Below are 27,538 nucleotides of genomic sequence, written 5' to 3'. Positions count from 1 at the left end.
TAATCTCACCGAAGGGCGAGCTAATCACGTCATAAAAAAACCGCAGCACAATTGTTCTTCGGTTCTCGCATCGCAGCTACATCCTTACTTCGACGTATCGGAATTTTATTCGCAACGTTTGCGGGAATTTGCCGCGACAATTGTTCTTCCGTGTCATAATTATTTCGCGGTCTATCTATCGTTCGATTTCTTCAGGTTAGACTCTACGATAATTCATTCTCGACACGGTGACTGTTTGACAAATTGTCATCTACATGCCACGTATTTATATTGTATTGTTGCTTATCGTCCGATCTACGTATAAAAGTATAGCGCTCCCGTAATTTATTACGCTTAGACGGAAATTGTCACAGGAGTAGGATAACGATCGCTCTAAGGCTGTAATTGCCAGTTCTCGGAACAAGAAAGCACACTGCAAACGGACAACGAGTGTTTGTGAATGAAGGCAATTAGGAAGGAAAGCGTTGTCTGGCCGAGAAGAGCCAAGTCCGACGGTAAAAGACCGCCTTTCTCTTTGCTCTGGATATACGCGAATATGATTTACCTTTCCGTCACGTCAAACCGATAAACGTTACAAGAACGTTGCGTTAGCAAGGGTAATGAGCAAACAATATCTCATTGAGCATAGAGTTACGTAAGTAGATAAATGTTGTACGATAAAGTTTAAGTAAAGATCCTTGTCGTAAACGAGTCGCGTCGTATTAATTAACCAAATATCGAAATACAAATGTACGTCTGTTGTTGTACGAAATACGTAATTGGTGGATCGCAGGGATAGGTAGTTAGAATGCTGAGTTATCGAGCCGTAAAACCGAATGGTATTTTAACGGGCGGGGTATGTCGTAATAAACGCGAACGTAAAGTTTCATTATCGCGTTTCCCGCGGTTTACGTTCGTCGGTATTGTAGTCCGCGATAAATTTCATTAAGGCGTAAATCGACTGTACAAACGCGAAACGAGGAAACGGGTAAACGAGCAGATGAGAAAACGAAGAAGTAAGCTCTGACGATAGTAGACGATAAAAGGAGATAACGAAGCAATGGGAGAAGATAAGAAAAAGAAAACGGTGCGGTAACGGAGTTTACCAACCTTGATGCGTCGACAGGGTTGTTCTGGTTGAGGCCGATCACCTCGATTGGTCTTCTCGAACACAGTTGTCGAACAAAATAGAAACACTTGACTATCGCACAGCTCGTCCACGACTACGACTGACGTTCGTTCACGCACCTTGAGGTCCACGGATAAAGTCACCGGCGAATCTTCCTGATATCGCGATGACGACAACTCGACAACAGCACGACGAATCGGCGACAGTCGGTACGAAATGGAAAGCATGGACGCGGACGCGCATGGAAAACGAGGCGAACGGGGAAAGAGAAGAAATAGGAAAAGATCGACGCGCACTGGAACGGCTTTGCTCGCGTTTGGAAGAAGCGAGAGGCGTACGCTGCGGCTGCGCGAACCGGTGTGTGGGGCCGTTTCCTCGGTCGGATAGCTGGATGGAAGAGACGGCAAGGTAACTTCCCCCACTGTGTCCGGAACTTTCAAATGGTTCGCGCTGGTGCTGGTGCTGGTACACGTCCACCTTGCCGTGGGTCGTTGGGTGAACCAGTCGTTTTGAAACGCCCGCCTTCGAATCGCGACCCGCCTCGACTCTCCTCGCACAGCCAATCCTAACAGCGTGCACCGGCGCCAATCGACGCTGTTCTATGGCTACGCCTTCTCTTCTCTCCTCTTTTCTTTTCTCTCGCTTTCTCCTTTTCTCTTTGCTCTTTACCTTCCCCTGCAACGTGCCACGACTCTTCTTTTACCTCGTCCACAGACCAAATCCCAAAGGTTCCCCGAGCCCGGTTGAAAATGGCAACCGGACCATTTCCTCTTCGATATTTCGCTCGATCGTTTCAAATACGCGCCAATGAGCCGAAGAGAGGAGCGCGAGATAAGAAAGAAGCGATCTAAGTCGAAGATTCGACGTAGACCGTGGTTTTGTCACCGAGAAGGAGATTCGAATTGTGCTAGAGAATACGCTTTTTCTCTCGTTCGATTCCGATGATTATTCCGACGCCTGGATGAGTCATTTTCCTCCACTACGTAATCCAAACTATTAAGTTGCTTCAGGTATAACTCCGAAATCTTGACTTCTCACGATCTAGTTAATACGCTGTTCGAGCATGGAATCAGGCTCATTAGTAAGCAGTTGCGCGGTGTAATAAATACCGACCGATGAAGAAGTTCGATCGAACCATCATCGACGCGTCTGAAACGCATTCGACAGATTGATTGGGCAAATCGGTAGCGGTGCCACGGTAATTTGTCCGATAAAGCGTATGTGAATCTGCGTTTCGGAAGAATCAGATCTTCGTACAGCGGTCCAGACTTTCGATCAAAATTTCGTCGAAACGAACGGCGCGCCCGAGCTTTGGAATGTCGAAGACCGTGGAATCGAAGTCGCGCGATATCGATGACGCGGCGAAACGAGTTGCTTCGGAAAGATCATTGACCGTTCTTGTCTCGATAATTACGGGTACCCCATGCGGCGAGCTTATCTTCAGTTTCACGGAGCACCTCCTCCATCGAAGAAGGTCCGCTATCCTCCAGACTCGTGTATCTGATCTCGATGATCGATTGCTGCTACCGACTCTCGAAATTACATACGGTTAACCGCGGCTACAAATAATTATCCCCGAGCTACTTTCGTTCCTTCTGGCGATTCACGTGATCCATCCAAGCCCGGAGATTATTGAACGTATTATCACTTAATCTCCCGTTACAAACAATAAATTATCGCGGTTATTTGGCGAAAGAAAACAGGAAATTGAGATTCGGATCTGCCGATTCGACCAGATATCGCGCTTCTCGCTCAGGTTTAACGATATTTTAATTAAAACGAGTGCGATCGTTTTGCAATTTTGACAACTATGCTCGATCGTCGTTGCTTTTTTCAAGATGTAACCGAGTCGTTGTAAATTACACCATCGCGAGAACCGGCATTGATCGATGCCATTGACATGCGGCACAACTACGCGCACCACCGTGTCTTTCTCTCAATTGAACTGACACTCAGTTCGTAACTTCAACTACCAAAACTTTCAAGTTTCGCTGATCGATTGCTTACCGTATTTAATTTATCGTTAGAAGGAAGATAAAATGAATAATATTCGGGACGATCGACGAGCAACTTCCAATATGTCGTCGTCGGACGAACGTCCAACTAATTGTAAATCTTCGAAGTGAAAACTTAAAATCGAATCTTGGAACGTGGCTCGGCTCGTCGTACGAACGAACTACGTAACGTGATTTATAGTCGAAAGGAAGGTATTTGGGATTATATTTGTTGGGCAGTCGTCTCACGGGTATCGTGCCGGCGTCGACGGACGATCATCGCCCATTGTGATCATGTTTTCACGGTGTTGTTCTTGCCGTGTCTGTATACACAATGACTGAAAGGAAACGATTACGTCACGATGATGTCATTAGCAGGGGCCACGCCCCCTACGGCGCTACCCCATTACGCCGAATCATCGACCGGATGAGTTCTCCAGGTTGCCACAGCCTCTTCGTTCCCCCGTCGTCGTCCCCTTTCCACGACTCGTCTGCCCAGGAATCGTTTCGAGGTGTAAGAAACTCCGAAGTTAATTCGAACTCGTGGACCTCCGAGCGCGTACGCGTGGAACACCCGCCATTAACAGTGCTTAATTAAATAAGACTTTTTGTGTTAGACGGCCGACCAATAACTGACTATTTCTTTCTCCTACCTTTGTGTAAAAACTTGATAACCTTCGAGTTACTTTGGAATTTTACATATAATTTATGGATGTATGCTGGTCGCAGGTGTTTTTCTACTTCTTCGTATCAAAGCAACGTGCTTCGTATCGGGATTTTACCGAAAGAGAGCAGCTCGTTGTCGACGAGAAAGCCACGGAATCGTTTCGGTATATGCCTGGACAGGATCGAAAGCTGATATAGATATCGAGCTACCAAAAGAGAAACCTCGGTACCTCGATACGACGAAAAAGAAACAAAGTTAGTAGCAAAAGAAGAAGCCGAGGATGACGTAGAAAATGAAAGAAAGGGGATCATTGATCAGATCGGACGATCGATAAAGGGTCCGACTAACAGTCATTAAGTCGACTATTGTGAGGTAGCAACACCCGTTTGATTGGTTAATCTACACCTTCGTCCTTTCTGAAACACCATCGATAAAGGACAAAAGCGTCTGGATCTCGATTTAGTCGTTTCGGAGCACAACTAATAATGACTCATTGTTGATGCGTTCTAACATCCAACAAACCGTTCGTTTCGAATTTAGTTCTCCGCGCCGAGATATCTTCGCTCCTCCAGCCGCTCTTCCGTCTCGATTGAACGCGTATCCTGCATCTCCATATTTTCACTGAAACTAAGGGACGAATGTTTTAACCTGTAGTAACTTCCGATCCATCGACAGATATCATCGAAAGTTGCAACGAGATTTTAATCCCGAACGCTGCCAGTTCTACATGGCTGGGTCTCGGTGGCGGATCAAATACGCAATGACGCGAAACGAAGGAGCAGCCAGAGAATTATTATACAATGTTACATCGAACGAGTAACTTTCGTAATCGCGCGTTTTCCGCCAGTTTCTCTCGATCTCGAATAATCTTCCTCTTTTCTACGTCTTCTCTCGCTTCTTCGTTGTGTATTCTCGAGTAGTCCATTGGTTTTATTTTTCTGGCAAATTGCTGGCTGATTTACTTCGAATCACCGATCGAACGAAGGACTTGCGGTCGGGATTCGGCGAAAAAATCGACGGGGAATCGGCGCGAACTTGCCCGATCGAGCACCGAGGATCTCGTTAAACAGCCGAAGGAAGTGCTCTGCGGTTTGCCAAAGAACGCGCCTCGCGTTCAAGCCTGTTTGTTTAACAGGAAGAAGCGAGCAGCTGCCTCTTCTCTTCTCTTCGTTTTTCTTTCTCGTCCTTCCTTTCCATCTGTATTCCCTGTCTTTCCGTTGGTGGTAAGGTCGTAGCGACGATTTGCTCGATGAAAAATTTGATCGTTCGCGCACAGGTCGAGGACGAACGATCGAAGAAGCTCGGCAAAGACTCGAAATCGCGACTCGAGACTGAAATGCCACTTCGATGATTTGCCACTGAAACGGTTAGAAGAATCGGCAGGCGAGATGGTACGAGGCTCGTTGCCAGCAGGGAGACGCGGTTAATAGAGATAAACGTAGCGTTGAACCGGCGGTCGATTGTCAAATTATCGATGATATTGCTAAACCAACAAGATCATGCGGCTGATGTCCGCGAGACCGATGCGAATCGACGAACGAAACCGCAGAGTGGAGATTACGCGGACCGAATCACGCGTCCGTACCAAGAAAATACAACGACGAACCTTCCACACGCGCTCCTTTGAACTTTTATTGCCCCAACAGCCTACCTGCATGATCTTTATGCACGCCACTCTCTCTCTCTCTCTCTTTCTCTCTTTCTTTCTTTCTCTCTCTCCCCATCTTTTTCTCTCTCTCTTGTTCCCGATGCAGAACGTGCAATCCTCTATTTAACCGTATCGTTGCGCGTTCAATCCGCGATATAATACTCGGCTGGTCGATAGAACTGTCTGGTTGTGGTCAAACCGTTTCTAGAGGCGCAAGATGCGATTACGCACGATTTCCGACGATCATCGCGTCCCGGCGTCGGATATGATAACGTAGCGAGCTGTCGAATGGAAATGCAAATTGATGGGCGTGTTCCCGATCCCATGGATAATAACGATACCAGGGATGTGCGTGGCAGGCTAATATCGCCTATATCTTCTCGAAATGCGTGTTACAAAGTGTCGATAACGCCTCGCGTAATGCGGAGAAATGATACGCTGGACAAGGAATTTCTTACGTTTTTACCACTATCGTTTCTCATGCCATTATACATTGGAAAGGACGATTCGAAGGAAGATTCAATAAGACGGTGAGCGTAGTACGATTTTTTCGTTTACGTTCGAACGAAAATTATCGCAACGTATGAAAAAGTGGATGGTCCACCAAGGCGATTAGATCGGAGGCATAAGCGTAGTATCTGAAAGGGCGACCCAATCCTATTCTTTCGTTCCCTTTCCGTTCTTCATTTTGCCGTGTGCTTCGGCTGGATTACCCAACCTCGAATAACCTCGTCGATTTCCGACTTCTTCCTCGGCCGGTTCTGATTGCTCGATCAAACCAACTTCTTTCCTCTAGACCCCTTTCTACCGCGTCAAGATATCAGCTTGCAAGCCGAATTAATTTCCACGTTTCCGATTCCGTGAATCGACGTAACCGGTAACACGTGACTAGCACGCACAGACGTCGGTCAACGATCTATTCCAACGAACAGTAACTTTTCGCTGTTTCGTCGAATTTTTCCAACCATAGAAAGTGCGACGTCCATTGACGACTAAACGAACGAAACAGTATGGAAACTCGGGCTGGATTTTTGGTAGAGACCAAGATTCGCGGTTCGTTTGTATCTCTGAGAAATGGATGTGGTCGGTGACGCGACAGGAAGACGCGTAAGGCATACGTTTAGCTGTTCTTGTCAGTTTCTGACCAGTCAGCTTGTTTCTCGAAAAAGTAATTAAGCCGATTAAAAAGCATTGTTGCTACGTACATTGTGTCCTGGATCATTATCGCGGGCGGGTATCGTCAAATACTTATTAATCGGTGCCACACACCGAAAGGGGTTGAAAACAATTTCAGCACTTTTGTTTTTTCGACGCGCCGTGTTTGGTTGTGCCGGGATGGATTATAATTCAACCGATAAAGAACGACAGTGGCTGCTTGGAAAAAATGCCACGTCGTTTTAAGGATAATTCAGTTGAAAAGAATCTTGATTGCGATCTAATTTTGTAGATGGGAAAAAGGGAAGAGGTAGAACGGTACGGTTCTTAAACAAACACGGAGGTTCTACGTGTCGGATCCTTTGGCGTTTTAGCCTGTGTCGTATAGGTGTGCAGGTCGGAAGACGAGCCAATGGTGACTCTGCGAATTCGCTCGGCGTCAGTACGACTCCTAGCAATTTCACGGCAGGTTAACCGCCACCGCGATGGGACAGTGTTTTTTATCCACTTTATAGAAGGCTGATTGCGCGCGATGCGTGTCTCGTTCTCGATTGGTCAGCGGCCACGCTTATTTCCATTTTTAATAAGATCATATCGTTCGAATTCCCTCGCCCTCGTCCTCATCGTTCGAACTCCCTCGCCCTCGTCCTCGTCGTTCACACTGCAACTTTCGAATTTTCCTCGAAAGGAGATCGAGCGAAATTCGCCCGACAAACAATGAACAAACGAGGTGATTAGCGAACGAGTATTTTTAAATCGAGAGATAAAATTACTTCGCGATAACTATAGGCAGTAATTTGTACCTCGAGTCGATTATTTGACCTTTGGAGTAAAATATGTTCGATAAGAACCGCGGTTGAACGCGATAAGAAGGCGCTAAACTATTTCCTTGGCCGTTTCGCGCCGCCGCGAATTCGAACGTTGTCCGTTCGATGGCAACATTAGCCGTATCGCCAACCGATAACGTTAATTATATTTTACGATACGAGCATTACGAACGAGGCAGACTGCGCGTTCAAAAGCTGCCGCCCCAAAAGTCACCTCTGCATGTCTACGTATGCAGAAATATTTCCTGCTTTCTGTTAAAGGCACGCATTTAAACGCGAGGATACGACAACGAAAGCGAGCACGAGTCACGATTGGGAATCGGCGGCCACGAAGACCACGGACGAGGGCAAACGAAAACGAGAGACGGAACGGAAGAAATCACGATCCCGGGGTTGATTTTGTTCCTCGAATCGGTTCCCTCTCGACGTCTAATTCCCCAATTTGAATTTGCACGCGCATGCGCTCGAAATCAGCCGGATTCCCCGGCGCACACATCCCCGGCAATCAAACGGAAATGGAGGGCCGATCGTCGGCCCGTCTTTCTCCCAAACCTCGTCTCGACTCCTTCTTCGTTCGGTCCTAACCGAGGGACGATCATTTACCAAGACGTATATAAGCTAGTGTACGACTCTGTAGACAAAAATAATCAAGTGTGATTGCTCGTAATGACGGGGCTAAGCTGTCCAGCTTAACAAATGATAGTCCTCCGAGCAGAGGGAACGAGAAAAGTAGGAATAAAGGGTGGACAGAGGAGATGAGAGTCTGGTATCCAACCCGGGGCCAGATCGGTAATCGATCCGATCCGCATGGAAAACACCGCAACGATGCGCGGCCGTTTCTTATTAATAGGCAGCCTCTTCTTTCTCTCTTCTTTTCGTTCTCCTCTCCTCTTTCGTCTCCTCCGAAATTTACCGGTTCGCTTTCGAACCTTTCCGAATAGAATTCGCGCCGTACAAGCTAGCTACGCGCGCTCGTAGCTGTCCGCGTCTCTCGAGTCTAACTTTTAACTACTCTCGTGGACTTAAACTTGCTCGTTCCGTAAGAGAACGTGTCTCGAATACGTTTAGGTGTCGCTGTCCTTGTTTGGCGAGCGACGATGTTACGGCATCGATGCTTTACCTGCTTGTTTCATAACGCGGTAAAAGTTTCCAGTAAACGGTGCGGTATTTACGCGCGACCGATCTTTAACGTCGAAATTAGAGACACTCTCGTCCGTGTTTAAACTTTCGCCAGTGGCCGATTTTTCACCTAGAGATTCGCGCTGTTCTTTCGCTCGAAATATACCGGCTACCATCGAGCACGCGAAACTTCAGCGTTTTGCACGTTTTACCGTCGTTATCCTTTCTGCACGGATTACATATTTTTCGTGGTCGCGAGTAACTCATCGAACGAATGGAATTCGTGTGATCGTCGAGCGGCACTCGAACGAACGATGTCTTTTTGTTCGAACGAATTACACGCAGCTTGATCATGGAAATTTTCTAAACGCGCGAGGAGAGACGAGTTCCTCTGACGTACGAATCGTTCGTAGCTTGTAGTAGACGAAGAAAGAGACGAAGATAAAGAAGAAGCTAAAGAGAAAGAGAGAAAGAAAGAGAGAGAGAGAGAGAGAGAGGTGGATGAAACTGAAGGAGTAACAGGCGGCTACCGTCCTCGGCAGCCTTAATGAAGGAGAACAGAGGGCGTGCTCGGGTGCACCGGCCAGTAAGCAATGTATCCAAACCTGTAATTATGTAGCTTGCTATACATCTCATCCATAACGGTTATTAACAGGAACCTGACGTCTCTTGCTGCTTCCTCTCTTCCCCCCTCGATCGTTCTATTTCATTCTCGCGTTCGGACCTCACGCTCCAACAAATTTTTCTCGTTCTACTTGGTTGACTCGGCGACACATTGGCATGGGCTCGCATTAAAAATAATTTATCTCTTCTAACTCGCACCCGGCACCGAATTAGAAAATTACACCGTTTGGTTTCGCCGTAACGCGTGGACGTATCGCGAAACGATCGTTCGATCGATCAACAAAATTAACTCCTCGTGATCGTAAGTATCGGTGTTGGTATCAGGCGAGAAAATAGCAAACGTATCGCGTCAGTTGGTCAGTGTTCGTGTTACATATCAAGTTCAGAGCGGAATAGAAAGAACGAAACGAGTTAGCGTTCGTGGTACCAGAGGCGACAAGGGTAGCGATAAAAGCGACTATGATTTACTATGATTGACGAAATACTCGGTAGGAGCGGGCCGTGCGCGTGAAATACGAAGCAGATAGGCCGAATAAATTCAAAGATTGCAACGACACGTTGCTGGCACCTTCGCGGTACCGAGAATCATGCCCGATGTTGCGGTATCGAGCGGCTGACGAGCAGAAGGCGCTCATCGGCCAACGTAATTTCCTCTCTTCGGTAATGATCGTTTATAGCCAATCAAGATCGCGTTAAGTTCAGTTACGAGCACCGTGTCAACCGGTGACAGCGATCCTAGAAAATTACAAGACCGGGACGTTGTATCTATCCGTGAAATACGATCCACCGGACCCCGAGGCAATTAATTCGCGCACCTTCCACGGGAACAAACTTTGCTTTTCGATGGTAATCGACCTTTGGGGCACGGATTATTATACGCCACGTGATCGGTAGTCTCGCAGTATATACGGCATGTACGACTTTTTGTCGATATTATCATCGACGATCGTTGTTACGAGCTGGAAAAGTTACACGACCAGCTTTCAGCGTAGCTTAGGAAATACCATCGAGATCGTTTATCCGATATTAATATTTTCGATAATGAGTCTATCGAGAGGATCTCGATACTTTCCTCCACAGTCGGCGTACGAAGCGCTTTCCTATTTTTCTTCTGTCGTATGTTTCCACGCAGGAATGCCAAGGCGTCGCTGAGACTTTCGTTCCGCGAATCGATTCCACAAGTTCCGGTGTTCTCCGTAAAAGTGGCAAATCGTCCTTTAGCCGCGGAGTTAGGAACGGGGACACAGAATCAACGGGGAAGAGGAATCAGAGACCGGAAACCGCGGCCAACTAATTTTACGATATAAAAAGAGGGCCGGAGCAACTATAGTCTTCGAAGGTAGACAAAGAACTGCCAACCTGTCATCTACCGGCAATCTAACCTCGTCTCGGTGTGGGTGAGTGCTCGTAGCGAGACAGGAAAGATCAACGAAGGACGTTCCGTCCCCTTTCGCTTCTTCCACCGCGTGTTCGCCGAATGGTAGGAAAATTTCGAATCCCTCGCGATATTCCATGAACTCTCGCTCGACGTTTCAAGAACGACCGGATAGTAGGAGCGATTTATACGGATCGGTACACGAGAGAAGTGTCTTATTACGAAGCAAGGGTAGAGGGACGACAGAGGTCAGCGGGAAAGGGGATAAATTTTTTTTTTTTTTTTTAGCCGGAGCTTCATTGCTGGTCGTAGTCACAGTCGGTGCAAAAAACGGGCAGTTACCTAATGAGCGGCAATTGAGTGGCGACCAATTACAGGAGAGGCCGGTCCAGCGCATAAAATGCAACCGTCCAATGAGCACTGTTCAGCATCTCTGCCCTTTCCTACTCCTCTCGTTCTCTCTGTCCGCTTCTTCGCCTTATCCTTTTCCCTTTCTTCCACCTCTGCTGTCGTAGCGATCGTTCCTGTTCGCTAGCCGCGATCTCTCTGCCAGAACCGCCGATGGAAAAGCGATGAGAAACGAAGGAAGAGCGCACCAGCCGGAAACGAGGTGGTGGGGGGTAGCGAAAGAGGGAAGAAAAGAGACGAGAAGAAAGAAAGAGTGGCGAAGAAGGAAAGAGGACTCGTGTCGTTTTCGTTTCGTTCCTCGCGCGCGGTTAACATTTGAGCAGAGCGGTACCGGAAATTGGCGTACGTCACGGAATCGAAGGCTCGGTGGTCTCTAATATGGTGAAGCGAATGAACGAGGTGGTGGTTCGTCTCGACCACCTCGCCGGCTACGGAAATAATACACGCCTCTCTCGGTTTCGTGAATTTCCTCGTGTTCGATCACCGTGGATGATAAAGTCAGCGTTGGTTTATGGCTCGATGCTCGAATCGTTTTTTTACACGAAAAACCCCAATCAAGCGTAGTTTCGTTATTGGATTATGATCGTTATTCCGTGGTTGGTATACGATCAAGGACGATGGTTGGTATCGTTCGACGAAGGCCGGTGTCGGCAGCAACGGTTTCATTTAAAACGCGTTCTTAAGCTATTCTTCGAGGCGACGAGGCGATAAATCTCCTCCGATATTTAATCGATCTCACCGAAAAGACATCGGTGACAGGTAAAAAAAAAAAGGAGAAGACTATGGCACGATGATAGCGTGAATTTTCGAGCCAGTTACAGGTCCATAGATAACCGGTCGCATCAACGATAGCGTGCCCCGATCACGAAAACGATCGAAAACGATTATTATCCGAGTTGCCACGGTCTCCTACGGTTACGGGGAACAAAAGTGAAGACGTCAACGCGACCAGTGACGTCGATTCGACACGCCACCGTGTGTTCGTTACGTCGTTTCGTAAATATCTTTGTACAGAATGTGGGAAAGAAAGCGTAACGCTCAGCCACTTTTATTCCCTTCTTTTTGCCTCCTTCAAATACCTCGATCTCGTGAATCAAGCGAGGTACACGCTTTACGAAGCCGTTCGGAAACTTAATCTCCAGTTCGAGCGGCTTTGTTGTTGGAATTTTTGAAAACTCGAACCGTCCCTGACAATTAGTCGCATGGCGACAACGCGCTACGCTTCACGCTTCCTCGCTAGATCATCGCCGGCCGCAACTTCCACTTTTCTCTCCTCTTCCTTCTCGTCCTCGCCCATTATACGTCTCTGTCGCTGTTAAAGAAGATTGCGAAAGAAACTGTTTCCTTTCGGTGGAGACGGCGGCGAGCGCGGAAGGACGACGCGCTTGTATTAGTCGAACGGTAAACAACGACGACCTCCTTAGAAAATACCAATTGAGACCAGCGTCGTGTTTAGCGAATCCTCGTTGCCGCGCGTTAATGGATTATTAATAAGAATTTATACGCCAGCGTACGTCGATACGTTCGAGAAAATGTACGGCTTGCGCTCACGGTCGCGGTAACCATTAGAGGAAAGGTAATAATATTTAATTGCATTTTACGACATCCCCGGTTTGCTGTTAATTGTAATTACCATCAAAGATGGCCGCACGGTTAGCATACAGCGTTGCCACGATAAGCACATCTTCGGTACACTGTCACGCCAACTAACTATGCCTTATCCGTCTTTAGCTTTCCCCGCGTCGTCCTCCGTACGGGGCTACGCGTATTATTTACCCTTTCTTCTTCGTACGGAAGAAATAATCCCGGACTCGAAGGCAAAAGCGACAACGTTACTGACCCCGTAAACGTCACCCGCTACGTTTTACGCTGTGCACGCAAATTTTCTACGCTGTAGCCCGCGCAATGTCGCGCTAATCAACTCGCCCTGCTATAAAATTCGTTCTACGTCTCTGTGGTTTTACAGCTCGCGCTAATTCCAGTGACAAGCGTCGTCACTTTTCAACGACATCGTCCGCTCGACGTTTAACTCTCGCGCCGCGACCTTTTGCTGCAAGAGTGACGCCAGGAAATTTCCTTCCACTTTCCTAACGAGTGTTTCGCTTATCCTCAAAGATTCCGTTTGGCTTCGCTCGCCGCCCTGTACGATGGAAATAATAGCACAGGATAGAACGTTCGTTTCTCGCGCACCCTGTAAAAAGTCGTTATCGCGAGCAACGCGCATCGCAAATTGCAGTCGATAAGGAACAAGGAGATAGTATCGGATAAGGGACGCGCGATGTGGCACGACACACGCGCACCTAGCGCTACTGTGTACGTAACCAACGAAGAATGGAATGGTCGAATCTAGGGGAAACGAAAGGAGACGAGCGAACGACCCTGGCTCGATGCCGTTTAAGTAAGAGGTAGCAACAAGGCTATGCATACAGGAAATGAGAAAAATTTATTATCGCGTTATTAATGTGTTTAAAAAGTACCTCGCAAACCCCCAACCGAAATTAATCATCCAGCGTTTGCACCTATGTAAATGCACATGTATGTTATCAGCGATCTCAACGATACCACTGATATTTGCTATTTATATATATCATAATTTCGTTTTATTTATCGAGTATAATAAACAAGCAAAGCCTTTTTTGGAACAATAACGTAGAATAGTAGGAAAAATATGCGATACATAATCCTTCGGTCGTTGAACAGCGTGAGCAGATAATGTCGCGTTACCTTTTTATTGCACTTATTATCCGCGAAAGATGCATAAATAAATTATTCAACGGTCGCGTAAATTAACGCGATGATACGATAATCATCTCGCCTTAGTCGCATGCAGGGGAAACGTTTCCTGCTCTACGCTGAGATCGTTCTCCTTATCTACTTAGCGTGCTGCTCGTGTTTAGAAACGAATTAATAATCGAGAGAGAAAGGATCGTATCGAAAGCTCGGGCGGAGCTCCAACGGCGTCCGTTTTACTCCACTTTTGCAACATGTGCTCGGATCTCGGTGAAGACATTTGACCAGGCTGTATCAACCGATCTAAACATCTTACTTTACGGTACACTTAACCCGTTAATGCCCGTTAATTAAGGGCCGTTCTTTCGTCTAACGATTAACCTATTCCCTTGCTACATTACATTCGTCAAGCCTCGTCGACAACGGTATTCGTTTAACCCGCGACTGTGTAGCGAGAAAACGTAACATAATTTGTGTAATGCGATACGGTATATCCGATCAAGCTATTTTTTTTTCCTTTTTTATAATTCTCTACTCCAAACAAGTTTTACCCGAGCCAGTATCAAACATTGACCACCGCTTTTATAACATCAACTGCACGATAAAAAAAGAGCAGCGTACAGAATGGAGATTCTAAAGATCTGCAGCGCGGAACATATATTTAATTACGAAAGAAAAGCACTAATTTAAGAACTATCGGAATATGCAATACTCTTAGCGCGTCGCCGCATCGCTGAGTTAAACACGTTGGTCCCTGTGCGAAACGATGGATGGATACGCCAGTGGTGGCTCGCGTGAGTTCGCCTTCTTTGGCCAAACTACGCCAATGTGATATATGCTAATTGCAATTACACCGCGTGTACGGTATCGCTGACTGCTCGGTGCTCGGTGCACGGTGCACGGTGCACGGTGTTCCCTATTCTCGGTGCCCCGCGTGACGGACCACAGAGTTCCGCCAACTTTGCGCTAACTTACTAAACTCAAATTTAACCGGATCTCATTTACCTCCACTTGTTCGACCGTATACCTTATACTCTCTACACCCTGTGTACTTCGTCCAGACCAGTCTGTTTTGCCACGAATTGAATTATATCGCCGTCCCGAGACATTATCTTCGCCTGGTCTCCACGACTCTTCCGTGCTTTTTCACCCCGGAGCTATCGTGGCTCCTACGAAGTCACGAAGAAGGAAATCGCGAAGCTCGATAGAAGGTTGGAGGATCTTTCTTCGCGGACAGAACGCTCGTAGTTTCGAAATCGACGGCGAACGAAGACAAAGATGGCAAGGAATTTCACACGAGGGCAGGCGGTCTGGCGTTTTCTTACACGGTCCGATTAATTATCCGAAAGGTATAGCAAGTTCGTTTCACCATTAGCGTACACTATGGAAAGATTTATAATAATATCCTTAATTGCTGTTACCGGCACGATTAAATTTATTCGCTCGCTGCCAGTCATTAGGGAGCGCTTTATCGTGCAAAACGATCGGCATTTTTGCGCGAGACGTTCGTGCCCCGAGTGCATTAGAAAAACACACAATGGGATCGTACCAAGCGGCATTATATTGACGTTAAATGATACGAAACAAAGCACGCGACTCGATACAAGATACGCGGGCTAGCTTCGTTTACCTTTTGCCGATACCATTTTGTCGAATCCATCGTTCTCGTGTCGAACGTTCCTGTCTGCAATTTCCGGATGTCGTTTCCGATCGTCTCATAATTCCTTACAGAGGATCAAACGACAACATATTGAAACTACAACGTACAAGCTACAGACGATAAACTTTATCGCTGATGAACGCTTGGCATAGCTTAATTCCTTCTGTCATCCTGTAGCAGCCTAACTTTCAGCTTTTTCACATAGGTAAGACGCGACGATAACGTCGCATAAATCGAGCTTAAGTAGGTAATCGAAGGCAATAACGAAGAATGACGGTAAGTAGACGAGACACGATACAACGATCGTGTGGCGATTTTTCGCGTTATCGAAGCGGCAAATTAAGGAAAAACGTCGGATTTGACGAATCGATCGAGACAAACGACAAAAGCGAGAGATCTCGCGTCGATAACGACGGTTGGGTAGGCAGTTAGTAGAATGGTAGTAGGATTATCGGTGTTCGTGGAGGCACGCTCGCCAATGGATTATATCGGTAGGGACACGCAACCGTAATAGATTTGCCACGGTTTGGCACGGTTTATCGAGTCTACCTTGCGTTTCGTCATGTACGGTTGGTTTGACGGTCTCACGATCGGCCGCGGTCTGCATTTTCGCGGCTACTTTTTTCATTCCGAAGGAAGGGGAAACGGTAATTGAGTCGTCGAGCATTTAGTTGTGCGAGACGTGCACGGTATACGGAGTCACGATATACGATCGATTCATTTTTCATCGATTTTAGGCACCGTCGTCGCTCGTTTTATACGTTTCGCGGGCAACCTCGATATTCGAGCAGTTTAATTAACTCGTTTATTCGAGGAAAATAGATACGAAAACGTCCGGTTTATATTATCCGGTGAAGCGATGGCAGACAGGGCGCGTAATAAACTTAACTGAAAAAAAGAGGAGTACTCACGAGTCCGGATCGTAAACACATTAGTATTTACGCGACGATTCGGAAAACGCAGCTGCGGCTAATAAAAATCCAGATCCGATGGGTAGGATTCGCGTGGTTAAAAAACGAGCGAAAGAGACGACGGTTGAACGGCTCGTTTCACCGTGCAATATCTGAATTATATATGCACTCGTAAAACTTGTAATACTTCCTAATTGTGCGTCGTTCTTTCTTGGTCGCGCGTTTTGTAATTATTAGCCGGCGTGTATATCGGCGTAATTATGCGACACTTTGATTTGCCCGAGCATTCATCGATTTACACGCGTTTATATACGCGCCCCTCTCGGCCGCTCCGCCCATTCGCCGAGCTACCACATTTTATCTACGCCTTTCGTTAATCGAAACGCCGAGTATTTCATGGCCTTTTACTTTTATCTATGGCTTCGAAGAAACACGTGTAATCGAACCTGCAGTTTGCTTTTAACGATACTACGACGACTGCGGACGACTACAACTCCTAACGCACCTCATCGATAACGAATCTCGTAGAATTCGATAGAAAATATTATTTTCCGATTATTATAATCATTTCCTCTGTCTGTAGCGATCAGATCGAAACGCCGCTGATCAGGCCGTTCGCCTTCGTACGTCGCTTACGATCGATAGCGATTTTCGTACGAAGAAGTTTCTGTTCGTCCATCCGTAACGACCTCTTATCCTATTCGTTGTCGTTCACCGTGTACGACTCATTCTCTGCTTCGCGATAAGGTCGCTCGAAGGACCCTGGATCCAGTTATTCTCTTCTCGGAGACCACTTAAACACCCAAATGGACTCGATAATTTCATATTGATTTACCGTTCTTCCCCTCGACACGCCCATCTTTCTCTCCTCTTTTTCTCTTGCTTTTTGCCCTTTTCTTTTTTAAATCGTGCACGTTTTTCGCGAAGCAACAACTAGCGACACGAAGTCTGACCCGAATACGAGAAAATTTGCCCGACGAGTCTCAACGGAGCAATGGCGACAATTATCGTGCCAATGATCGAGAAAAAGTAGAGATCCGGCCAGGTCGGATCGAGTCGAACGGTATGCGAACTCGTAACGCAGGAATTCTGGAATATCTATTCGATGGCCGATCGCTGGCCGGCGTAATTGCTCGTAATTGATCGTCCGGCCGAATTCTCGATGCTTCGGTCAGCGTATCGTTCGTTAAAGTCGAAACGAACGATCGTCACGTAGCAACGTGCCGGGCAAAAAGCCATCGTTCGCGAATAAACTTCTCATTTTTAGCTCGCCGCGTGGCCAAACTGATTTATCGATGTTAAAGGCAAGGATCTCGACTCGCGGCCAATTATCCGGACTCGATCGTCCCGCGGATATCCACGCGACGTTTTTTGCCCGGCTATCTTTCAATGGCTACGCAACGCGACCCGATTCTCACAGAAATCTCTCATCTAAACAACGCATTGCACGCGAACGAACTGTGCAAGTCGGTGCGTAGCGGCAGAACAGAATTTTAGTTATCTCGTTTACACGCGTTCCGTGATACCTTCGCGAAACACGCGAAACGCTAAAAACGAATTCAAAAATATATATCTCTTCTTTATTAAGCGGGTATATCACCTTGTAGGGATTGCACGATAATTAGGAATTTTATCGGACGAATGGATTTCTCTCTCAGGGACGAGGCTAATCAACGCGACGAATCTTTAATTCTCCCTACGTCCGACGTACCTATTGATACTTAGTTTTTAATTATCCTATACATTGCTATCCATCCCTACGTCCTGTCAGGAGTCACGAGAAAATATTCAGCAAATAGACTCGTAAAAGCATACCGGGCGCGGAACGATGCTTCGCGTATTATTTTATATTACTTTACGCGCTTCATAAAAAAAAAAAAAATTAGAAAAAATTCCTACGATCGTTCAATATTTTACTCGGTTCGTTTTACGTGTCTAGTCGTTATCGTGGAACCGGGACCGCAAGGCATCTACGTTGTCGCAGCAGCCGAAAAGATAAACGAAAGACGAACCCTCGTCGATCGAACAGCGAAGTGAAACGGCGAAGGAAAGCGAAAGACCAGCGCTAATTACGGTCAATGAAAAGAAGCGGAGGAAGGAAAGTATCTTGACCGAAAATAGAACTAGAGGGAATAGAGGGAATCTGTGACCGGCTTTTCTTTCAGACCGTCCAAGCACAATGTCTACTTGAACGTACGAAACTTGCCTCTAGCTCGGTGAAGCAGGGCAAAGGTTCGCGAGACCGTGTGGATTAGGCACGCGAAGAAGGGTAGCCGGTCCCTTTGAACCTGGCTCGGGACTCGCGACTGCGTAACTCACGCGGCCTCTAGCCTCGCGCACACGCTCGGTTTGCGTTCTCTCGTTCGTCGACGCTTCAGACCGAGGATTGTGATAACGATAATTAATGTTGCCCGACGTTGATTATCCCGCACGCGATACCCGTGCCTACCCTTCCGCCACGTCTGGCTCTCGTTCCGTCTTTCTCTCCTTGACTAACCACACCTTCGTTTCCACTCTTACCCTCTTTCGGTTCGCTTCGTTCGCACGTACACCCGAGCGAGATCGCTTTACCATCGTGTCGTCGTTGAGATTACGATCGCAAGGTCTCTTTTAGAAGAAATTATCGTCCCTGGTCTGCGGAGCTGCGCAGTTATCGGAAATCCCGACGGGATTTGGAACTTTATCTCGGATCGATATTAACACACGTGACCGATATTATTTGGGGAACGACCCGGAAACACTCGTACAAGGTACGAGGAGTAAGGATTGTTTCTCGACTTCTTAGCGGTCCATCGATGCGAAATTAATCATGCGAGCTAACAAGTAAGTTCTGAGAATCCATTAAGCGGCGTGCCAGGGACCACGACCGTATTAACCGGCTTCCACGATATCGTCATTAGGAATCTTAATATACGGGCCAAACAACCAAGGTGATCCATGATTCTCGACAAGTGCGATTGTCCGCTAAAATGAATATAAATCAAACCTTCCGTGTTCGAGCGAGAGAGTGCCGTAATGGCCTCGCGACCAATTCGCAGGTAAACGACCCTTGTTTGTTTTGTAACAACCAACATGGTCGAGCGCCGATGTAAACTGTGGAATCGGGTCGCTCCGATCCTGCCGTTTCGTATCTCGTTCGCATCTTCGATCTCCTTCTTCGCGATCGTAACCGAAAAAACGAATTTCGTGAAAAGTTCCGAGCAAAGTGGGCGAAGAGACGCTGGCTCGAGTGAATTCGACGATAGGGAATCCGGTCGTTGCGAAGACGAAGCCGTTTATCTCGTCGCTGTCGGTGAAGCGTCTAGACGGGCCGACAGAAAAATTCTCCGGGCAAATGCTCGCGTTCGGGTCGATTTACGAGCAACGCCAACTTTTAGTGGACCATGGCGTAGTGGACTTTCGAGAGGTCTAATCGTAAGTGCCTCTTCATTGCTGGTGCGTGCACCCGTCCGGTAGATAGCGGAATACCTCGGTAGAAAAAAGAAGGAGAAGAAAGGAGGAACGAGTGGCTACTCTTAACCGATCAGGACCGTGGCATCTAATGGCTTTGCCACGCCACGTGACCCTCGAACGCTTAATGCGGGTCCGCAGGTGATCGCGGCCACTCGCTGCACGACTCATCGCGAGTACAAAAATTCGAAGCAAATCGCTCGTGAACGCGTGCATCCTCGTCTTGTCGCCAGCCGTGGCGCCTTTAATGCGCCCAGAATCCTCGCGTTCTTACCCCGCCAACTAATTAAGCCAGATAAAACGAAGAAGCGGAAGATGCACGCGATTTCGGAATAGACTCTCGACTTTCGTAGACGTGGCGTAATCGCAATTACCTAGCGTCTAATTGAGACGATCTACGGGGATCTCGAGTGTGGATCGATGCAAGTAGAATGTTCGCGGTGTCGCGTATATTCGAACGAGCCCGTTGGAAGGACGAGACGAGACGTTATCGGGCCGGAATAGCGGGACGACTTCATGGTGGGCCTGCTATCTTAACCGAATTTACGGAAAACACTTTGCTCGCTGGCCACCGTCACCAGGAATGCTTGTCCTGCCACCGACGAACGGCCGGTATTTCTGGCATGCTCGTCCGGTCTCGACCGGTGCGCTTCCAAATCGACAATCGTGTTAAACCCGTGTTTCCTAATGGATTCTCGGAATCGTCATTCGCTCCTCGAATCACTCAAAACGATCGCTGGTACGAGGCTCATCTCGGTTCACCGGCGATTCGATAAATCTTGCGCCGAGAAGAGGCGACCGATCAGGAAGCGAAAACGTCACGCGGTTCTACCGTCACCGAACCACAGTTGCGGATAATTCGATTCTGGAGCGAACTGTCGGTCGACTCGTTGCCGTCTCTCTATCTAGTCGAGACGAGGCAACGCGAAGCAAAGCGAAACCCCGTAGCCTGTTCGTTCTCCGTGAAGAACGAGAACGGAGAACGAGAGCTGATCGTGGAATGACGACGGGCGACGGACGATGGTTCGTTCGTGGCGCGGAACTAATGACGAGCACGGTGACGAACGACGACAAAGAACTGTTAGTGGCAGGTACGAGAAGGGAGATTGGCAACGCGGCGAACAGGAGAACGGAGATCCGATAAAACGGCGCGTTTTGCTACGCTGGCTTTCGTCCGGGCAACACCTGCGCGCCGTGCCGTGTTACGGCCGTGCTACATCGCGCCTCTATTGTGCACGATTAAAGGACAAATCGAATTTAGCTCGTAACGCGATACAAAAAAAAAAAAAAAAAGAAAAGAGCCGTCGCTCTTTCGAGATCGACTCGTCTCTATTAGCTCTTCTCGAGATTGGCAAGCAGATCGACGAGACCCGTTCGTGGCGATCGCGACAGCAGGATAAACTCGGGCGTTTCGTTTCATGCGCAATCAGATACCAGACGAATTAACCGACCACTCGGACAACATATGTCAGCAACGTTGTAGCGAACTTATCGAGATCGCGGTAACGACCACTTACGTTCTTAAGACCATAAATTAGGATATTTCTTTAGTTCAATTTATCTACGCGGTAAAGCGAGTCTAATGGGTCGCCGAGTCGAAGAAGTCGTCGTTGTTGTCTTTGTTGGTATCGAGAGAGAGGGAGGGAGAGAGAGAGAGAGACAGAGAGAGAGAAGAGAGAGAATACGTTCCGGTGTGTCCCGTCAAGCACGACCATTAAAAAACTTTTTTCCTCGGGGCTCCAGAGAAAAATTTAGTCGTAGAGGCTGTCGAAAAAATGCAAACAGTGCCCGTCCAACCGGATGAGAGGAGATTGAATCGAAGGAAAGAAGCGATCAGACGCGCCACGAGTCCGTCCAATTCTCGACTCGCGAACGCGGAAAAAGAAGCACAATCTCTCCGGTCTGCCGAAGCGTGTCCAGCATGGCGACAAAAAACTGCCCCCAGAAAATCGATCGACACGCGCTTTCCGTGTTCTTTAATTGACTCTGGAATATTAACGAGAATTCCACCGCGAGATCTAAAATCCGCGCTCCATAGAGCCAGGCGTCGAGCAGCCAGCCCGAGTAAAAAGTTGCTTCTTACAACTGTCGTAAAGTAGCGACTTCGCTTTATCCGTTTATCGAACGCGTGGCACGTAATCGACAGCCCTTAATATCGTCGCGAAGTAACGTCGCATTTCGGAAACGTCGTTTTTCGCCCTATCTTTACAAGGGATCTCGAAAGTCTTGCGCGTATTTTTAGGACGTCCGTAATTACGGGTATAATTTTACCGGTCATTAAGGCACGCACCTGCCGATAATCTAAACAATCTCGTCCTACGGCGAGATCTGATAACAGCATTGACGTACCTACTTCTCGCGGTATACCTTCGTTGCGCCAGCCTTGCGTTACTCTGACTCCACTGTGCGATACTCGCTTGCAACGGAGGTACGAGTTCGATCGTCGTGGTTAACCCCTTGTCGCCTTACCGTCGTATTTCATTAAGGCGGACATCGTAATTTATTATTTGATCGCATGGCACCGAGTCACATTACGCGCATAGGGAGCAAAAAACGTATCGAGTATTCAAACGTGATTAAACTCCTATCCGTTGGTAATTGAAAGATTCAGGACACGCATAATATTCTTTCCTCTTGCTGTTTTTTCGTTCGTCGAGAGGATAGATAGGAATTTATTAAATTGGAAGAAGTCAAAGTATTTATAACCGTACGATAAGCCACTGATTTTTTTCAATCGTGCAAACTCTTTTAGTCTCGCTCGTTCGTCGTACATTTTCTTTTCTTTTTTCTTTTTTTTTTTTTTCACTTTGACAAAAACATCAATCTACGATTTTCAATGACGTTGCATCAATACCGACTGCAAAGTTCTCGAAGGCTAATAAAACTTTCAAACAGACGTCGCTTGTTCCGCGAGTGTCCGCTCGCACCACGATGTCGCTCAGCTTTTCCCATCTTCGTCCAACTCGGATCTTTTTCTCCCTCGAGCGTCGACGCGTTCTCTGCGAGCGAGGAACAAGTTAACGAGGTGAACGCTTTCCGTCCGATATTTAACCGGGGGCTCGCCTTGGGTCTCGTTTTATCGGGTCATATATCAAAACTCGGCGGCCGAAAACGTCAGAAACAGAAAGGGAAAGCGGCGACGTGGTGCCTTTCTGACCGATTCACGAAATTCCACCGAAGAACGCGAGACATCGTTTCGATCGACGATCGTGGCACCGATCTGTACGGGACGTGAATCGGTCGTATCGCGTTCGCAATACGCGAGCTAAAGCAGAATCGAATTACCATAGTATGCGTCCAGCTAATGGGCCAATGGGAAAGATTAAATAGAATTCAGCAGGATTCGCATGATTATTCGGATTTTAATTGGCGGTGGCCTGCGGACACGCGGTCCTCGTGGACACAAGATACCGATACCCTACCACCTCGAATAGATTGAAACGTTCGGGAAGGCAGGGTCGAAGGCAAAAGAGGAGTACGGTTGCTCGAGCACGGTGGAGCGCATAAGCGTGGGTTTCTCGCAGCCATGGCCCACATTCCAATAAATAACGAAACAAAGGAGCTGGATATTCACCCCTCCCATCTGCTGTTTCGGCCTGCCGCCATATTTACATCCGATAACGAGCCGCCGGCAGATATTTACATTTTTAATAGCATAAACCCACAGACCTGACGGCCCGTTCGAATAATATTTCCCTCCTTCCTCCGTTCCCTTCTTCCATCGTCATCAACGACCCCACCGTGGACGCCATTTATTAGCCCTAATTGATCGAAAGGGGTACGTAAACCTTTTCCCCGTCTCTCGCCTCCAATTTTTTTCTCTCGTTTCTGTCGGTCGACGAGCAAAGCCAGCGCGCATATGGGGCTGTTTACGCTTACGTTCCTTCCAGAGAGGAAGATTCGTCGAACGAAACTGGAGAAGGATAACGTTCGTTAACGGCGGCAGAGAGGCTCGAAAATCGCACCCTCGTTTACCGCACGGCACATGACGCCGGTATTTCGGTAACGATTAGCCCCGAGTTCGACGAGTTAACAGGTGATCGCTATTAAAAACCAGGAGAACTATACTTTCGAAATCGACTCGTTCCCCACCCTTCGTTCGGAGAGAAAAGCGGGCCGAGAGGAACCGCGAGGCAGACCCGGAGAATTCCCTAATGGACTCGTCACGCTGGAAAAGTTGGTAATTTACGATCGACGGGTCTGGGTTAAAGCAGGAGGGTTGAAACGCAGGGTGAAACGCAGGGTGAAACGAAGCAGGACGGATAGAAAGAGAGAACGTTGGACGCGTAGTGAAACATCGGGGCGTCGAGAGTCGAGTCTAATCCCGTAGTAGGAGGGTTAATTGGATGGAGTGTTTGAGCTCGCAATTAGCGATTAGCAATTACTCGGTATCGAAATGGATGGAAAGGGTGGGGGAACAGGGTGGTTCGACCGTCTCGGGCCGACGGAGCGATTAATGAGCCAATCGGCTAATAACGCGTCACGCAACAATACGCGGTAACCGTTTCGCTTCGCGACGCGTTGCCGTTCGTTCGATATTGTTGCCGTTATTAGGCCCGAACCTAGAAAACACTGCCGTTGCCACATCCTCACTCCCACGAGGATCGTGGCTCGTTACCCGATTACACCGGTCTTACCGCACGGGCGGAACGCTTTCGCGAGCTCTTGAAGCGAGCCGCGCAAAGATCGATGCTCCGCGATAGATAGGCTTGCCCGTCTCCCTCCCACTTCGATCTTTCCCTTCGTGTTCCTCTTCTTTCCGCTCGTTCTATTTTGCAATCGAGTATTAGCCGAGTAATGCGCTTTAATGGGCCGCGCTCGGAGAATGGATGGACTCCGCGTTCGTGTTCGCGCGCGTTCGAACTCGTTCGATTAACCCCTTCGTGAGCGCAGCATCCGCTCCGGTCGTCTCCGCGCCGATGGATAAATGACGTCGTTTCGCCGCTCCGGGGAAACGTACAACGGTACGGTATTTTCCAGCGTTCCTTCCACTTAAGTAGCCATCGATCGCCTCGAAAGATCGAGAAAATTTTTACACCGTTTTCGGTCAGCTTTTGCACGGTGAACGACAGCTGAAGACGAAGTTCGAAGACGATGCGACAGATGGAACGGGACCGAAGATCGGGCGAAGCAGGGTGCAACGCGCGAATCGCCGAGCTCGAGGGAAGCGACGGCGGTTTGGAGAGACGCGACGAATTTCTTGGAAAACGATACGTAACTGGCCCGGGTGAAATATGCTCGAGGCTTCGAGCGGGATAAAGCTCTGCTAATTGGTGGCGAGGACGAGTGGTGCGCGCCTACACTAGCATCGGTTCGCGAGTCGCGTAATTCCGGCTAATTTATTTGATTGCACCGGCATGCCCGACTCTGCTCGCCGTAATAAGACTTGCCCTCGCCCCTTTTACGCTCCTTCTCCTCCTCATCCTCCTCCTGCTCCGTCTGTTTTTTTTTCTTCTCCTCTTTCAGAACATCGAGCCCCCTCGCTAGTCTCTCGAACAGACGAGAACGAAATCGGTAAGCTGGTTGCCGCCTTCTCTTTCGAATTCGAAGTTACCTCGTCCAAGACCATAGAGAATCATAGAAAATTATCTCTTTTCTCTCTCTCTCTCTTTCTCTCTCTCTCTCGCGCGCGCGCGATAAAAAGAAAATAGTCGAACGAGACTGGGAAAACGATCGCCAAGGTTTCGTGCGTCAAACGGTCGGGCGTGGACGACGAAAGCAGCGATTCTCGGAGGCCGTAGCTCCTTAACAGCCCCTAACGAGGCAACGGAGAAGTAGCAGCCGTGTGTCCACGCGTTTTATACGCACGCGAGCGACTGTGTGGCCCTTTGATACAGCGTAAGGACTCTTAATAACAATGTCGTTTATAGTTAGTACATGGGCGGAGGTTAGTTAGCGAGCATCGTGGATGTTCGGCGGCGAGGGGAAAGAGAACGCTAATAAAACACAATTAGCGGCTCTACCGAGCCGACCAATCACCGGGTTCCGCGCGCTCTATCGTGTACGCACGCGTAAAACTCCGGCACTGGTTATTTATGGCTTTCCTGGCGCGCATTATTGAGAGAAGGGTATCCTTATTTTTCGCAATCAGCTCGCTCGTTGTTACCGGTCGTCGTTTTCGTCGTCGTTTTCGTCGTCGTCGAAACTATTCGCTTCCTATCTGTATTATCACCACATCTAAGTTCCATGAGGCGTCATCGCGATCTTACGGCGATCGTACGATTCGATAAAAGTGTATTATCGATGGTAAGCAATACGCCTAATCGAGAAAGAAATATCTTTTCGCTATCGAAGATGCGGAAACGCAATACCATCGCTGCGAAATCGCAACGATCTCGTGTCCCTGGTGTACGCCAGGACCCATCCTCGCGAATCGTCGCCATTTCTTTCACGAGGGTGGTCGAATTAGAACGAGGAGAACCCTCGTTGAACGACGACCCTTCTGCCTCGAAACCAATCGACCGCGAACTACCCCCTCGTTCGTCGAGTCTTATTGGCGAGAGTTAACCCACGATTCGGCCACCATTTCCGGCCAACGATGAAAGAGCGCATGGCGGTCAATTAATCGGTGCAGACGGTATTTTCGAAACGTTTGGGAAACATCGAGGCAGAAAAACGATCGCGTTACGCCATATTTGTGCCGAACCGGCTGTTAATCGTTCGACGATTAACTATAGAAGCTTGTTAGTGGAACTGTTAGCTGCTAAGTTACACCGTGTTTTACGAATATTCGAATGACTCATTCGAATGGCTAATGGCATCGAGGCTATTTTGACGCATAAGTTCTATCTTCTAAATATTAAAATTTTGATATTCATATTAGCGATCGTTGTCTGACAAGGACAGGCGATCGTTGGTCGGAGAACGCGTTCTCGCAGGGTCTGCATACGCAACATTGTCTCTTTGGAAGACTCGACGTTCGTAATTTGTTAATCGGCGCGCTATCTTGTTAATTACCCGATAACAGAGCGATACGGTATACCCGCAGAATGAGATTCCGTTATCGCGCGAGCTCGTTTCGGTTTATCGCCAACGGTTAAATGGTAATTTGCTATTTATTTTCCGAGGGAGAAAAGTCGAGTAACGCGAGTTATCGCGGTCGCCGGCTATTTTGCATATCGACCAGCTAGAAACTCGGACTGGCGGAGTCGCGCCAAACGCGTTTCCGCGCCATTTCAAAATCCAGTCGTCGACGATTTTCCATTTCGCAGATATCCATCTCGCTCGAGTAGGATTGCCGGTCCCAAGGGAGCGGATAAACAGCGGCGTAACGTCATTGAAATCTCCGACCACCGAACGCTGCCTGGGACGAAGACGCGCGACCGCTGCAATCCGTCGTTCCGACCAAAGAAAGCCACCTCGTTTCGTGTAACGTTTAATTGGAGCGGTCGGAAACGAGTATTAATTTACCTTCGATACGTGTCGGCAATAACGACATTGATACACTTTTTGCCGATGGCCACGGGGAGGGGCAAGCAACTAATTTCAACTTAATCGTCGTCTTATCGCAATTTACCGAGTATAAGTGAGCCTTAATTGACTCGAGTGCTGTACAAGGACTGGTTGTTCCCGGCGAAGCAGTAAGCACAAAAGGCGCTCGCCTGCAAAAAGTTCGCTTCAACGAGCATTTCTCGGTCGTGGAATGTCGAACGGCTCGCGGTTCCTAGAACGTTCGTCTCCTCGATCGTCCCGATCTCTTTCCGATCGTCGCGTCGCGAGGAAAAATGGTCATGGCCAGCACCGAGCCGGCTACGAAACCCTGGAATTCTGACACTCAACGTTTACGCGATTTCAATGGAATCGTCCGCGAGCGTGCAGACGACACGAGCTTACGGAATCCGCCGGTTCTTTCCAACGAGCCA

The 27,538-nt window shown here is 48.1% G+C and overlaps 1 protein-coding gene across 2 annotated transcripts in view; it reads right to left on the bottom strand.

The window, feature by feature from the left end:
* The window catches only part of LOC126869551 (homeobox protein aristaless-like), a 62,672-nt gene that overhangs the window by 33,436 nt on the left and 1,698 nt on the right, over positions 1-27,538 (bottom strand). The gene's annotated exons all lie outside the window — the stretch shown is intronic.

The sequence above is a fragment of the Bombus huntii genome, chromosome 9 (assembly GCF_024542735.1).
Source record: "Bombus huntii isolate Logan2020A chromosome 9, iyBomHunt1.1, whole genome shotgun sequence".
NCBI classification, from domain to species: Eukaryota; Metazoa; Arthropoda; class Insecta; order Hymenoptera; family Apidae; genus Bombus; species Bombus huntii.
The sequence above is the reverse complement of the archived record's forward strand: the minus strand, read 5'-3'. Positions and strand labels throughout refer to the sequence as shown.